This window comes from Uloborus diversus, chromosome 1, assembly GCF_026930045.1.
Source record: "Uloborus diversus isolate 005 chromosome 1, Udiv.v.3.1, whole genome shotgun sequence".
In the NCBI taxonomy this organism is placed as follows: Eukaryota; Metazoa; Arthropoda; class Arachnida; order Araneae; family Uloboridae; genus Uloborus; species Uloborus diversus.
This window is the reverse complement of record NC_072731.1, coordinates 192787344-192804241: the sequence shown is the minus strand read 5'-3', so window position 1 is coordinate 192804241 and position 16898 is coordinate 192787344. Positions and strand designations below refer to the sequence as shown.

At 33.5% G+C, this 16898-nt stretch overlaps 1 pseudogene; it reads left to right on the top strand.

Annotated features, from left to right (window-relative positions):
• Positions 1–16898, top strand: part of LOC129223981 (peroxisomal acyl-coenzyme A oxidase 3-like) — a 51778-nt pseudogene that overhangs the window by 25810 nt on the left and 9070 nt on the right.

Here is a 16898-nt window from a genome sequence, read left to right as displayed (position 1 = left end):
GCACCAGGATGAGTTACCATCCTCCCCTGGCCAGCAAACTCACATGACTTAAACCCAATCGAGCATCTGTGGGACCATCTCGATCGAGTTGTTCGTGCCATGGATCCTCAACCTTGTAATCTAGCGCAGCTGGCCACGACATTAGACAGCATGGCTCAACATCCCAGAGAACACCTTCAGGGGCCTAAGTGACTCTCTTCCTGCACGTCTCGCAGCAGTCCGCTCTGCGAAAGGTGGTTATTCTGGCTTTTGACAGATGGTCACATTAATGTGACTGGACTGTGTACTTTTTTGGTTAGAGTTTATTTTCCCTTCATTTAAAGCATTTTTGATTGGTAGAGCTCGGCGCCTTTTTAGCTCTGGCGCCGTCGTACAACCTTGCACATAGAGATGGTGCGGCCCCGCCCATAACCAAAGAGGCCTTGTAGAAGTTACAAAAATTCTTATGATAAATGTTTTACAAGTTCCGTGATAGAGAAAGAGGGCCCCAAAATGTATTTTGACGAGCCCCAAACTCCGTCAAAGCGATACAGAAAAGACTGCATTACTATGACTCATATTACAAGTATCGAAAAATTAAAAATTACCATCGACTCAACGGGAATCTCACAAAATGTCACAAAAACCGGTTTTGCCGTCTCATATTTGTTTCCAAGTTAGTCTTCAATTCGGCAATATATCACCAAATGATCGTCAGTTGAAGACTCTATATTAGTTTCGCATTAAAATAAGTAATTAATAACCACAAAAAAAAAGATGAGTAAATAGGCCTTTTAGAACACCCGATTGAAAACAAAAAGGGAAGTGCTCAATTGGAGCATACGCAGACCCCACATACGAAATTTTAACCTTCTACTGCTTAGCATTTTTGAGTAATGACCTATGAGATATACATACGTACATCCAGCCGCAAGAAACAAGGCAAACTTGTTTCTACCTGAATGTAGTACTAAAAATTCTTTCAGGGGTGACTTAAATAGAAATTCATACTGAAATTTACAATTTTATATGAAAACATTAACTCCCTTTACATTTGTATTAAAAAGTAAAGCAGCAAAAGTTTTTTTTTTTTTTCAAAAACATCGGCCTATTCCATCGGCTTTTCGATGTATTTTAAGGCTGATGGGCCGATGTTTCCTCCAAGTTAGCATCGGCCACAAATGCCGATGGCAAAATTGTTGAACTGTTGGCACCGATGCATTGCCCAGGCCGATACATCGAGTCCTACAAATTGCCTCATTAAACCTCCACCCCTTTTTTCACCAACCGCTATTGATTTTCTAGTTCCGCCATTGAATTTGACTACATCCTCTGTATGATAATCTTACTATTTAATCAGCCATCTTGAAGGAATGTGTCAAAGAATGCCAGCATAGAAATGCAATTCAAACTCCAGGTTCATATTACCTGTCCGAATTTTCCTGGAATTGGAGAACAGCTGAATAATGAGAGTAAAGCATGAATCTATGTATCTATTGCCATATGATAATTTTTATGACTCTATTTTGACAAAGGTTCATATTCAGCCTTGTTCTGACTTGATTTTAGATGAATGAACTGAGGGGAAAAATTTTTGCTTTCAAAAATGATAAAGGTATCAAAATTATTCATTTTATTCAAAAGAGAAGTTATTAAAGTGTTAAAACAAAAACCCAGTGGTAACTCAGTAAAAACACTAGCTAAATCCTAAAAGAAGCACTGGAATAAGTTTTGTAGAACAAAGATGCTATTCAAAACGCTTCGTTCTTTTTTTTTCCTGCATTTTCCTTCCATTCATTTGCTTTAAAAATTGATTTGCTATTAAATGAAACTGAATTTCAGTTATATTGCATCTTTTTTGGGCAGGGACTCAGGGCCGATGAGAGGCCTCATCACCCTAATCGGAAAATAGGGACCCAGCTTGGAATCGGAGTAGTATAAGTCTTATACATTTTATGGGGGAGGGGGTGAATCAAACTGACAAGGGCCTTGCTCTCAACGACCCTGGTGTTACCTCTTGTGTTGTATTGCATGTTTATTACTGACGAGTTTAGAAGATTTTTGGCATGAATGATTATAGTTTATTCAAACTTACAACTTTATTTCTGAATTTTTTAGGGTTTAAATGAAAGGTTTGGTGAATCGATGGGTGCTTTATCTATGGGTAGAGTAGGAATAATAATGCTGTGTGTAAATTTCATGAGAGTGAGTTTGCCAATTGCAGTTCGTTATTCAGCTGTGCGGAAACAGTTTGGACCTACTCCAGATGAAGAAATTCCAATTTTAGAGTATCAAGTTCAGGTTAGTGTTTAAAGCATACTGTTGTATGAACTGTCAATTACCTATTTGATCATTTAACGTTAGTGCTTTTTTTATTCTTGAGATAAAATCAAAATTTTCCTTTGGGGGGTTTTCTTTCGAGGCAAATCCTTACAAAAGCTTTCTTCTCTGCTTTCATTTATTTGTGAGAATCATGTTTTTAAATTTATCTTCAGACATCAACTTATGCAAATAGTAAGAGCATTTGTAAATAGTCTATACAAAGCTTTAAGCTTGTTTAAGTAGCGCAAAAAATAACATTTCAAGATTGCTGAAAATTGTAAATGTCTAAAATCTTCAAATCATATATCACTTGAAAGTATCCTAAACCAAAAATATTTAAATAACTTCATTTTGAAAATGCTTTTCATTTTCATTTTGTCTCCTTCTAAATAAATAGCTTTTTTTTCTCTTTTTTTACTCTTTTTATTTAACTTAACAATTTTTACTAGTATCTGTCATTACAACTTTGTACAATTGGGTTGTTTCTCACTTTTCAACAATATTTTTTTTTGGAAAGAGTATGGTTGAAAACATGAGGTGAGTTATTTATTTTTTTTTTTCTTAATTTTGACTTATTTTCTCTCTGAAAAAATAATCTTAAGAGATTTTCAATCTCTGTTTAACATTTTCACTGCTAATGTCACAAGTGAACAAGTTTCAGGACATTGTCAAACCTCACCAAATGAATATTTTATCTAACTAACATTTCTCGTTCCTCTAATAATTACTCACATTGAAAAATCTCCAAAAGGCAATATCTTGCCAGAAAAGACAACCATGCACTCTAACCCAAGATGGCTATCTTCACTTGTGACGCTTTGTTTTAGAAATCTGACTTAATGAAATATTAATTAAAAATTAAATGTTAAGAAAATAAAAGCATTTTCTGACTCCTTGTTATTTATATTTTTTGCTTATTCTATCAATTTCTTTGGCTAAAGGTAGTACTTTCGACTGAAGGAAGCACCCTTATTATTACTGCATTGATAATTTATTTTTGATGCTTGCTTCATGTGCTTAATGGTATAACTTTAAAAATACTATGAGGCATTAGTGTTCTTCTAGGGTGACATTTAGTATGAATTAAAAATCAGAAAATGAAATTAAAACTCATGCAAAATTATAGCTTTTAGAAATATGGAGTAACAACCTGGCTGCAATCCTTGATTGCAAACACTTTGAGTTGTCAGAAATGTATTTTATTCATCTTTATTCATTTTACTTGCAGATGTTGTACTGATACATAATTTTTCCCTTCTTCATTATAGCAATGGAGGCTTTTGCCCTATGTTGCTGCAACTTATATTTGTTACTTTTTTGCAAGAGATTTTTATCAAGACTTTTTGGATTATTTTGTTGCTTCCTTATTTGGGCCTAAAACTGCTAAAAATGTAAGTTTTATTGTTATTTGTTTTTTATACTGTCCAGATTAAAATGATATAAAATTGTTTTTCAACGCATTTAAAATTTTTTTTTTTCTCTTTTAGTAATACTTATACTGTCAGATAAAATGTTCAGTACATGTTTGTACATTTTGAAACTGTTATGTAAATAGAAGAGATCAGAATAGTATTATGTAATACAGTGTAATATTATGTAATAGAGATCAGAATTGAGTTTCAAATTCTGTGACTTACTGTATTATCCTGCATCAGCTTGCATGCTCCGGAATTCGAGGTTCACTAGGTTTTCAAAACCCTTGTGTAGTCCTATGTGACATGCCTGGAAAAACTAAGTCAGAAGAATATATTGAATTTAATACAGTAAATATATGTTTCTATTTAAAAAAATGTGAATTCTATATATTGTCTTATTTGTAGTAACAAATAATTTAACTTTTTAAAAATATTAATCAACAATTTTATTCTTATTATTTTGAAAAGAAAAATAAGTGGTAAGGAATGATTTTAAAAAAAAAAGAAAAATTAAAATGGAGCAAACATTTACATCCCTAAAGTTAAAGTATTTTACTGCTAAACAAAGAATCTGCTGAAACTATTCAATGAATAAAAAAATAAACTTACCTCCCTGACTGAAATTCAAAGTAATTTATTTAAAAAAGATGAATACAGGGTGATTCATAATGAATGGGACAAAAAGAAAACATGATTGTGAATGTTGTGATTAATATATTTAGAAAATTAAATTTACCTCAAAACTACATTTATTCAAGTTTCTACAGGTGTTCAATATGCGCCCCTCCAGTGACACAAAATGTCTTCACGGCAATCAAGCTCCTGCCACACTTGTGATAGCATATCCCCTGTGTGTGTGTGTGTGTGTGTGCAGTTATCCACTGCTTCAGTTTTTCTAAGTCCCTGAGGAAGTGGAGCCACAAAGACCTTGTCTTTAACGAAACCCTAGAGAAAAAATCACAGGGCGTTAGATCTGGCGATCTTGGTGGCTAATGAAGACATGTCCAATCCTGTGGCCCAGCTTGACCAATCCAGCGATAGGGTAGACATTTGTCCAAGAACTCATTTACGTTGTTATTCCAATGTGGGGGAGCACCCTCTTGCTGCAAAATAAAATCAGGAACAGCTTCCTCCAGCTGGGGGATATTTTGTTAAACAGCTTAATAGTGCCTCTATCGGCGAGTTCGTCATTCAATGGTTTTTCCCTGATGCCAAATAAAACTTGTATAATTGTACTTGCAGAATAAATTAACACACTGCACTATTATTTTTGGCCCATTCATTATGAATCACCCTGCACAATAACCGTGATTTTTTCTGAGTCAACAATTTTATTGCGATATATCTAAGTCCATCAACACATATTAATTTTATCTCCTTGTTTAACTTTAAATTCCTGTATTCTTTGACTTTTTTTTTTTTTAGTCTGCTGTTTTTTTTTTTTTTTTTTTTTTTTGCAAAATGTGCCTTGCATTATCCAACATGCTGCAAATATCAAGTTTTTATGTCAGTCAACCTGATTTGTTTCCAGAGTGCAAACTGATGCAATAAATGTTTTAATGTGGATTTAGTGCCTATGTATGTTGTTTTAGTCTCTTATGTATAGCTAATTTGCATGTAAAATTATGTTTCAAAATTCCTCTCAAAGCAAATCCATATACAAAAAACTCTATTTACAGCAGCATTTAGATATGTTAAACGTTAATATGCTAAAAATGTTTGGAGATTATGACTAAATAATAGCTAAAGCTGTATCTCGTGTAATTTTTATTTATTAGATTTTTTATGTGAAGTACACTTAAAATGTTGTATCTGGAATGGAAACAAGCAATAACCTAAATTTGATGACAGAAATCCCAAAAAGAACTATAACATATCCCGAACATTAGCGCTTTTAGTTGCAGGTACTACTTAATGCTGAGTATGTTCACAGTTTTAGTATAATGTCAGCATAGAATGTTGTTGTTTTTTCCTTTAAGTAAAATTAAATAGCGAAATATAATATTAATAATAGGGAATGCAATGCTTAGGGCTTATTGTATTGAATTGTACCAAAAGGATTGCATAAACTGTTTTACTGAATGGTCACCAAATAGCAGATTGCTGTAGAACATCAGTTCCTGAAATAATAACATATTAAACCATTTCAGGAAGAAACGAGGACTTATATACATGCTTTGAGCTGTTGTGGTAAAGCATTGGCTGGATGGATGGCTAGAGATGCTATTCAAGAATGCAGGGAAGCTTGTGGTGGCCATGGGTATTTGAAAGGTTGTTTAATTCTCATTTGCATTTGACCAGTGTTCAGAAAATTGTAAAAGTTAACTGTTCATAGAACAGCCAGTATGGGATAATATTCTGAAATGCAGTCATAGCTGAAGGGACAATTGGGATATATATATATATATATATATATATATTTGGGACAATAAGGATGCTTAAGGGATAAAAGTCCATTCATGAATCCAACATTTAGTAGCCAATAGTAAAGTTTTTACTTATATCCTAGGATTCTCATCCAAAAAATGTTTGTGTTGTGGGCGAGGAATTTCCCTTAGCACTAAAATTCATTTCGCATTGAAAACCTTACATTACAGTCACTTTGGGTAAGTCGAATCGCGTTATAGCGAGAGTCTACCATTATTGTGTAATCCACTAAGCCCTATACAAATGCACCTAGATTAGCCACTAGGTACACCAGGTAAGTATCCAGCTATCTTATCTCTTTCGTCTGTTTAATTCGCTGCCTGCTGCACTCAGTCTCCAAGAAGCATTGTTTCCAGCATCTCTATGAATTTTTAACTTGATCTTATATGCCATCCCACCACTTTCAACCTTTTCATCTTAGCATTTCACTGCTCAGCTATGAAAGATTTGTTAGTTATCCCCCCATCTTCTTCTGTCTGGAGGGGGGAGGGGGGAGCTTAATCAATAATTGACATTGTATGCAGACTTCAGCAAACAACAGTATGTATCTTGATTCTGTAACATAGTATTCTTTGTCTTCATTTTACCAAGATGTCGAAAGCAATCTTAAACATGCACGAAAAAATCTAATTTGGGTGTTTCAGAATAAAAATAAATTCTCAAGTCACCAATTTATTGCTAATAATATTTCTAATGCTGTGGGGGTGGGGGTGGGGTAGCCAAAGAATTGTTGGTGACACAATGCAGGAAAACCATGTGCTGTTTTTTTCCAAGGCTTACTTGAAATGACAAATATATGCTTTCCAATACATTTTCAGCAAAACATGCATTTGTGCAGGATTGGGGGAAACTCGTTAAACCACCACACTCGCTTTCTGCCCACTTTTGTTTCGTCACTTAGGTTGGCGGTTTAACGAGGTTCGACTGTATTTGAAATAGTTTCCTTTATGTTATATGATGATTGTTTTCTTTCAATTGATAATTAAACAAAATTTTCTATTACAGCTTCTGGTTTTGGGAATTTAAGGAACAATAATGATGCAAATTGCACGTATGAAGGTGATAATAACGTGATCTTGCAACAAACAAGTAACTATTTGCTGAACATCATAAAAAAGAAAAATGCTGGTATGTATCCAGTAGCTGTGTACTTATACCTACTTATACTCTATCTAGCACAGTAAAATTAGGCCAAAAAATGGCCAAACCCAAACATTCAAAAAAAAAAAAAAGAGATGAAACCTGTTGCAAATTACTTCTTACCCTTCCAGCAAGAAGGGGTAAAAAGTCCCAGCACTTTGCGCGTCAGGTTTTGGGGGGAAGGGGGGGGGGAAGAAATAATCCTCTATTTAAATAAAAATAATTTCTATTACTTAAAAAAAGTTCTCAAACCGCGCAGAAACCACTCTATAATAGTAAAATAATAAACTCTCACAGAAAAAAATTCTAATTAACAAGAGTGCACAGGTGGGGGAGAGGGGGAATGGGGCGGGTTCTATGTAGCAGATTTGCGTCATTGGAATTTTTAAGGCAGTTTTTTCAAGGGGTACTTCTTTCTTTTTTTGAGGGCTTTTATTCTGGATGGGTACTCCGTCACACTTAAGGGGTGCGTCATCGCTTTTTTTTTTGGGGGGGGGGACCCTGAATTTGCATTCTAAAAGCAACGATTGCAGTTAAATTTACGAAAAAATTTCCCTGATTTCAACTCTTCCTAAGTGCAAAATGCCCCACAATGATATAGTTATGTTAAAAGGATAATTCTAAAAGATCTAAGCGAGCTCAGTAACCAAATTATTTGTGACTGGAGTTATTAAACTGTTTAGAGGGCTGGAAAACCAAATTCCTGTGCAGCATAAAAAAGTCCAAATTGACTAAAGTATTTTCTCCTTCTTAATTTACTTCAACTTTTCTATAATCTTTTGCCATCACCGTAAGAGGGGGGGGGGGGGGGGGGCAAACCGAAATTGGTAATAATGAGACGGGCAATGCTGCAATTCTGCAACCTTTAAGTCAGTGGGGGTTCTCATTTGCAAACACCAAGCTTTCTCTCTTTTATGCAGCAGGTTATGTGAATTATTCTAAATATGCGCACATGTACTTGCAACACTATCTGAAACTTTAGAGTACATTATGCGATAAAAAAAATTTGATCACATCAAACATCAGCTAAAACATCAGTTATCCAACGATCTAACAAAGTGACAAATTCAGGTGGTCCAGAACCTGTAGTGATTTAACGATAGAACAAGTCTTGATGAGAGCAATGAGCACTACAACAGTAGAATGCTAAATATTTACACCTTTTTGTCTACCAGTTTGGAGATCACAATCCGTTTCTAAAGCCACCAGAAGTTTCTTCCCTCTCTAGGTGTATTGACTGAAGTTGGTAGTGGTATTGCTCGTTGATACTGGTCGGTCGCTGATGATAAGGTGAGTTGTGATGAGGCCTTTAACGTTGGGGTAGTAACATTAAGGGATATTAAAGGCAAACAATTTGGTGGCATTTCTTTGCAAAGGAGGCAAGCAGTTATGTCTTCAGCTTCTGTTACGAGAGTAATTACTATCTGTAAAGATGTGTAAGCCCAAACCATCTTTTACACCGAATGGTATGAACAGTAAAGATGGAATAACAAATTGCTAAAAACTTCTAGTACGAGTTATGTTTCCATTAGTATTCGATGAATCTGGTTTCAGAAGGAAAGAAATCCTGTATCGTCAAAGTGCTATTATCTGAAGCAAAAGATTCATCCACCATCACAGAAAAAAACAGCTGGTGTCATATATGAAACAGTGAAAAGCAAAGGGATGTAAGTGGACATTTTCAAGTTTTGAGTAAAACGCGTTTAAAGATAACATCCTAGGTAGGCTTTCATTGTTTTTTTTTAATCATGCTGTATAGCAGCAACTACCAGGTCGACTAGCACCATCTCTTGCCCCAAGACAGAGGAAAGGTTCATCTACCATTTGTACTGGTTATTTCCAAATTTTTAATTTTGCCACATACATCCCTTTGCTTCTCACTGCCTCATATGTAATAGATGGAAGATACCTGGTCGATCATATTTTTTGGTAATGATCTGCAATAAGGGCGCCCATATAGGGGGGCAAGGGGGGGCTTGAGCCCCCCCCCTTTGAAATTAGAACTTTCTTGTTTTTAGTACTTTTTTCTGTCAAAAATGTAAAAACATTTCTTCTCCAGCCCTTAATGAATAAGTTATTAAAAATGTCAAATTTTAATGACTCTAATCTGTCCAGAAATCGGTTTCCATGGGGAAAATATCCTGCTAAACCATGGTTAAAATATCTGAGCCCCCCCCCCTTACAATTTCGCATATGGGCACCCATGATCTGCAAGCTTCAAGGAAATATGCCTGCAATGCAGTGTATAGGTCACTTGTAAGTATGGGAAAGCTAGTGTCATTTTTGATGGGTACATAGAAAGCACCACAGAAATATAATCTGCGTCCTATTACAACAGCCAAGCCTTCTGCTCTAGAAGACTTTTTGCGCCTCAAATCTTGTGCTTCCTCTGAGGGGTTCATTGGATATAGTAAATGTTTGAAAAGTCTGAAAGTGGACTCAAGTGTTCGATTATATGCACAAACTGTGTTAGACATAGCTGCAACAATAACGATTTGCTGAGGATCTAGATTCCAAAAAAGATCTTGATAATGAAGACTTTTTGTTGCAAGCTTAGGAGAAATCATTTGAAGCCAAAAAACAGTTCAGTGTAATTTTTTTGACCATTTAATCAAATGTGCGCCATCAGAGGGGGAGGGGATTTTTAGTATATAATTTCGTTTTGGGAGGTGAGCTACTGTTATTATGGAGCGGACAGTCCTGATTTAATGCATTTTAGATTTGCATGAAATAATACTTCTACTTGAAATGGAAGGGGGGGGGGAGATTTAGGTATCATTTTATTTGGGGGAGGGGGGGTGCTGTAGCTTTGGGAGGAAGTGCATCATCGCACTTGGAGGATAGACGCACTTGATTTCTAACTTTAACAACTTTGCATTAAATAATATTCCTATATGAAATGTATGGAAGGGGGTTCGGGGGTACTACTTCGTTTTACGGGGATAGGGGGCTCTGTAGCATTGGTGGGTTATGTCATCCCTCTTGGGGGGCAAACACCTTTAATTTTATGCTTTTGAATTTAGTATGACATAATATTCTCACTTTAAATTTACTCAAAAAATTCTGGAAAAATACCCAAAGCAGCAATTTTTAGATGTCCCCCATTCCGAAACCCGACTCGCAATGGGGTGGGACTTTTTACCTGTTCTTATTGGGAGGGTAATAAACAATTTGCACCAGGTTTAGCCTTTTTTTTTGGATGTTTGGGTCCGACCCCTATTTTTACTGTACTAATCTCATTGGTTCCCAACAGGTGGTTCGTGAAAGGTTTTAAGTGCATTTGGTAAAATAATATTGTAATTGAGGAATTTTAACATGCTACACCCTTGTGCAAATTAATGGAATCAAGTTGGGAATTTTTAATTTTTGAATTTTTAGGTTGTTCAATTTTTGTTTATAACAGCTGTTTAGCCTACCAGTTGATTAGGCGCTGTAACTTTATGTTTCTTGTGTCATAAACATTGTGTTTTGTTTAAGTGTTATAAATTTCTACATATTTTTGCTGTTTTTTCTCAATCTGGTCACTTTTTATCTTTTTGTTAGACATGGATATTTCTCCATGGAAGAATGTTGAACTGTGACATTGAGTGAAAATCTGATTGCACAACAAAAGAAAAAATAATTTGTGCTTTTTGCTAAAAGCATGGTTTAGAGATCAAGAATTCAAAAAAAAAAAAGTGCAAAACTCTAGTTGACTCTATGACCAGTAGAGTGAAAATGGTGCTGGACAAAAAGAGAGGGCATACTAAGTGGTGATTTTGATTTTATAATTAAATGATGTAAATAAAGGTGATTTTGTAAAGGAGTTGACTTGATTCCATTAATTTTCACAAGCGGGACGAAGGTCAATTGTTTTTTACTATCATTTATTCATATGTCTCTTGTCCATTTGACACTTTTTGGATTTAGATGCAAGTGTTGGTATACTTGCTAACCTATTTCAAGTCCTTTTCAAGAATGTATAAATTTAGAGGTTCTAATTTTACTCTTAGGAAAATATCATTTCTTTAATCTGATACAGTTCTGACAAAAATAGTTTAAACAATCATTCTTTGATTTACTTCTGTCTTCAGTTTGCAGATAAATGAACTGTTGTGTCAGAAAAAGATATTTAATTTTTTTTTTTTTTTTACCCTTTTGGGCAACGTTTGCCTTTGGAAAAGGATTTTCAAGATATAGAAAGATAAATATAGAAGCAAATTAAATGCTAAACCAAGTGAAAGCCTAAAACTCGGATATTTTATCTAAACTTTGAGCTTATTTATTCCACAACAGCCCCATTTTGAATACTTTAAAAAATGACTGAAGCTTAACAAAGAATAACCAGAGGGTTTGTTTTTTATGGAGTTTGTTTTGCATTCATTATCTAAATATCATTTCAATTTGTAGCAATGCCTGTATTTCTGTGCTTTGGAATTATGTTTTCACTTCTGTTGTGAACTACTGAGCAATATCAAACTAAAAAAATTCTCTGAAGTTTTGTGGGGGGGGGGGGCACTTTTTTTTCTTGTTGCTTAATAATTACTGCACAAGGGGGTTCGCGAATTACTTTTTGATTTTGGAAGGGGTTGGCAGGGAAAAAAGGGTTGGGAACTTAGAGCAGGAATGAAAATGGAGAGAGCAAGTCCAATCATTGGCTTAGCAAAAGCTGACCCAAAGATCCCAAGTCACATGACTCAACAACGACGAATGGTTTACACCTTTTGCATGAAATAAGCAAAAGAGACCTGATTTCTTCCAATGCTTTGCTTTAAAATCTATCACGTGACTTGGGAAGAATGGGGTCTTGGTTTCATGAATGAAAGTCTTCACTCCCTCCATTTTATCTCTTCTTAATGGTTGGGAACCGCTGCTCTATCTGTTGATTTTAGTTGTGTCCAAAACAGTTTGTCGTTTTATATGCCGTAAGACTTGCAGCAACTCATTAAATATTTTTTGCTGTGAAGAGTACCAACAGTTTTCTTTGTAGTATTCACCACATATAGAAAGCACCTTCCGTTCTTGTGCAACTTAATATTTTAAATAGTCCTTATTTTATGTATGTATCATTAGTTTTACTGTCCTCAAAGTTTTAAGCATCTTTTTATTCTTGATTAGATATATCATGTGACTGAGTTCCCATTAACAAGTTTCCTCATGTATCAGTGTTCTGCTGCCTGTTTTGTTGTGTGTCATTAATTGTAATATGCGTATTAAGTAACTAAAAATATTAACTATAGATAAAAGTTATATAATTCCTAATTAAAAGTTATATTTCAATAGTTACTAATTTTTAAAATTTGGAAAGTGTTCTTTTAGTTTTTGTTTTATTTTTATCGTAGGTTAATTTACTTCATAAATCATTGTAGTATGAAGGAGCATAGTAAAACATGTTTTTTTCGATCATATATCAATTGCCCTTGTCTCCCTGTCATTGAATTATGGGATCTTAAAATCCGCTGAAATTTTAGAAAAAAGTGCCAAATTTGGCAGTTTTTGATGAAAAATGGAAGGCATTCATTGTGCATGCTTTACAGATAGATGTCCGGCCACAAGCAAATTGTGGAGTCGCTTGGTACTTCTATTTCTTGCCAAGTCTTTAAGTTTGGAGAATTTTTAAAACAGTTTGACAGACTTTAAGACCTCATTTCTCAATAATGGGGAGACAAGGGCAAATAATTTATGCATTTTAAAAAAGAAGGTTTCACTATGCCTTTCGATTACTACCTATTTAATATTTTTTCATTATACCACAATTCATGTGGTTCCCTGGCACGATTAAAATATAGATACACTCTCAATCACAATTTAGGTAAGAGTCACGTATCTTGTTTGTGACTAACACTCTTCAATTGTTTTTCTACTGAATTTCAGTTTAGTGCAGCAAGGACAAAAATCCTATTTTCGCATTCATATTTTACTTTTTGATTTCTTTTGAAAATTTTGTGTGCTTTCTTGCTTAAATCAACTCATTTTGTCCTGGATCATTGAAACCATTTTGTGAAGAAAACAAATTAAAAATTATAAAATTTCTACTTGATTTTAAATGTTATAAAAGATATTTTACAGCATTTGATATTTTATTTTATTATCTAGGTGAAGCTATACCCACTCATTTAAGTGACTTGTTGTTCCTGAATAATATTGATGATATTTTACAGACAAGATACTCACCATCTTCTACTAGCTCTGTAGTAGAATATTCAGGTATTCATTTATTAAATCACAAAGGGTACCCGCACGACTTTGCCCGTAATTGAAAATTAGGTCATTCGGTTCACCTGTATATTTACAAATAATGGATGACCATTTTCTCGGCAATTGGCTATGTTCATTCGCTCTCTCATTTTACGTCATGATAATTTCGTAATTTACTTGTCCATCTTATGATAATTTTGCTCCGGAAAATGTTCTTAAAATTGAAATAGAAGAAGAACAAACTCAAATTTTCGAAAAATCGCTTCGAGGTGCACACCCCCATGCTGCAAACTAACTTTGTGCCAAATTTCATGAAAATCTGCCGAACGGTCTAGGCGCTATGCGCGTCACAGAGATCCAGACAGAGAGACTTTGAGCTTTATTATTAGTAAAGATTTGCTTATTTTTCAGTTTTTGTATCCCAGGAAAAGAGCAAATACAGGGTTTGTGCACAGACCAATTAGGAATTCTTTAGGAGCAAAAGCCAAGTATTTTCCAAATGCTTAGAGCTCCTTAAATTAAAAAGCTGAGTATTTTTCAAATGCTTAGGGCTTCTGAAATAAAAAAACAGTTATAGTAAAATTAAAATAAACTTTAAAAATATGTACTGCTTGGCATCGTCTTCAGTTATCGCTAATCAAAATCTTTATCACATAGCTATGGGAAAGGGACTGTTTTATCTTTAAGAAATAGTTAGATTTTTACACTTAACATTTCTTTTCTTAGTTTAAACAGAGTTTTATGCTTTTGTGCATGTTGCACTTACTCCTGCTAGTTAATCATATTAAATCTTTTAAAATGATTTCATTGAAAGAAAGCGATGCAAATCAAGAAATTCAGTGCATCTTTTTTAGTAATGTATGCATGAATGGGACCAAAGAGGTTTCACTTTGTAGGAAATAATATCAAATTCTTCTCATGCTTACCAAAGTAAAGCTCAAGTGTCATAAGCTGTTAGGTAACTGCAGGGGTGCCTAACCCCTAAGAACAAGGACCCTCCCCCCCCCCTGTATTTTTTGTTGATGCTATTTAATCCACAATTTGCATCTCACTATTTACCTTAACTTTCAAGATGCATGTGATACATGAATGTTGTTTAAGCTAAATATTTTTCACCATCAACTATATTTTTATTTAAATGTATATAAAACCATTTATCATATAATGCACTGTGAATACTGTGTAAACACTTTTTTTTCCTCAAGGTTTTAATTTTCGCGACGAAATCGCGAATGTGAGAGTTATTTGTACAGAATTATTTCAGTAGCATTGAAATACAACAAACATTTCTGCCAATGTAAAATTTTGTACCTAAATTGGTAAGAAAAAGGAAATAAATAAATGAAGTAAGAACAATTTTAAAAAAATAAAATATGTGTATACAAATATGTATTGAGAAGTCACTATGACCCCATTATATATTCTGTGTAATCCTGAAATATGAAAATAAATAGAACATCAAATTTTGCATTCCAAATATTTATCTTTGTGTTCTTTACTTCTTCAAATTAATCGAATTTAATTCCTGAGTATTAAAATTTGAACCATACGTTTTTCAATTTCATTGTGATTTTGTTTTTCTTTCAATATTTAACCTTTTTTGATAGATATTATTTCAATGTATGAGTGGCTGGTATGCTATCTACTACAAAAAAGTGCTTCCAAGTATCAAACTGAATTAGATAAAAGCAAAAATGCTTTCACAGCAAGATGCAATTCTCAAGTTTATTCCTGCCATACTCTTTCAATTGCATACTTTCAGGTAATTAATTAGTTTTGTAGCTACACTAAAATTTTCAAATGCCAATATTGTATGTATACAGTTGGAAATTTTCATAATTATTCATTATGTAACATGCACTACTCACCTATAGAATGTACTCCCTTTGATTTATTATTTACAAACTTTTAAGTCTTAAATAAAATATTCTTTGCAGTAGTTGCATTTCAATATTATAAAGTCAAAAATAATTCCTATTAAGCAAGCAATTTTAGCAAAAACAAAAATTATACAGAGCATTTTCATCTGATTTTGAAAGACATGTTGTGAACCACTTGCACACAGCCAGAATTTTCTTCTGAGGTGGGTTTTTTAGTCATAAGTCTTTACACGTATATATATTAACATACTAAGATTGACAATATAATCATATAAAAAATAACCATTTGTGATCGAATAACGCTCTGATGTCACCAACAATAAAATTTGTGGCATAGCATGCATGATAGCATTATTTCATTGTTGGAGTACTTAAAATTCAGTAATTTTTTTTGTAATTGATAGTAATTTTTGGCACTGTTTCAGGAGCAGAGAAGTACTTGATTTTGAAAGGAGACAAGATAACGTGGCAGAATGTTTTCAGCTCAAGCCAATGTGGCAAAACGCATATTTGGCTAAACATGTTGTTAAAGTCAACTTAAACTATTATAAATTAATTACATAATACAAGCTAACCATTTACAGCGTATACAGTATAAGTTGGATAAGTCAAAGTTGCAGGGAATGTAAAAAAAAAAATACAACAAAATAAAATATCAACAATAAAACAAGCTCCTTAAATTTATAATATGAGCAAAAAAGTGATACAGTAATATATATAAAAAATAATATCCTCGCCTCATAGCAACAGTAGGATATATTATTGTTATTCCTTGGATGTCTTACTGATGCTCTGAAGTGACGATGTAGATTTGACATAATTATTGTATAAAATTATTGTATAACATAATTCTATAAATTCAAGAGTTTGTATAGATTGGAAAACAAATTTATAATTTTATGTAGGATATAACAATTTTTACTTACCAAAAGAAAAAAAGATATTGAAAAAAAAAATCTGTTATCAAACATTGCTTTCAGCAGAAATTTGTTCTTTCATTAAATAGAGTCCTTAGATACTTTTAAAATATCAAAGAGGGAGTCTAAAATTCAGACAGGATTCTATGAAAACTTGCAATATATCTGCTGCTTTTCTTGCAGGTTTTTTTTTTCTTTAAACTGCCAATGGAAACAATTTTTCGATTTTTAGAATTGTTGAAAACTTGGAGGTACATCAAACTTCAATGCATTCCTCTTTGCTACGCCACAATCTAATTAACTCGTTTTTTTTTGGTAGCTTAAAATTTTAAATTACTCCATAATTTGGTATATACATGCCCCATCTGTAATATTTCTTATCCCATTTTTGGGATGCACTGAATCAGAGCTTTTTTCTTCTCTACCAAAAGAAATAAAGTAAACAAAATTTAAAAAAGAAAAAAAAAAATGCCAAATTTTTTGCAAATGATCTGTAACAGAGATTTATTAAATCCAATTTGTCTAGATGCCTTTTGGCGCAATGCAATGGCACCAATTTATTTATTTATTTATTTTTTGTTCATACTTTTTGGGGAGCAAAAAAAAATCGACATATAGAGTTATGTTAGCACGGAAACTTG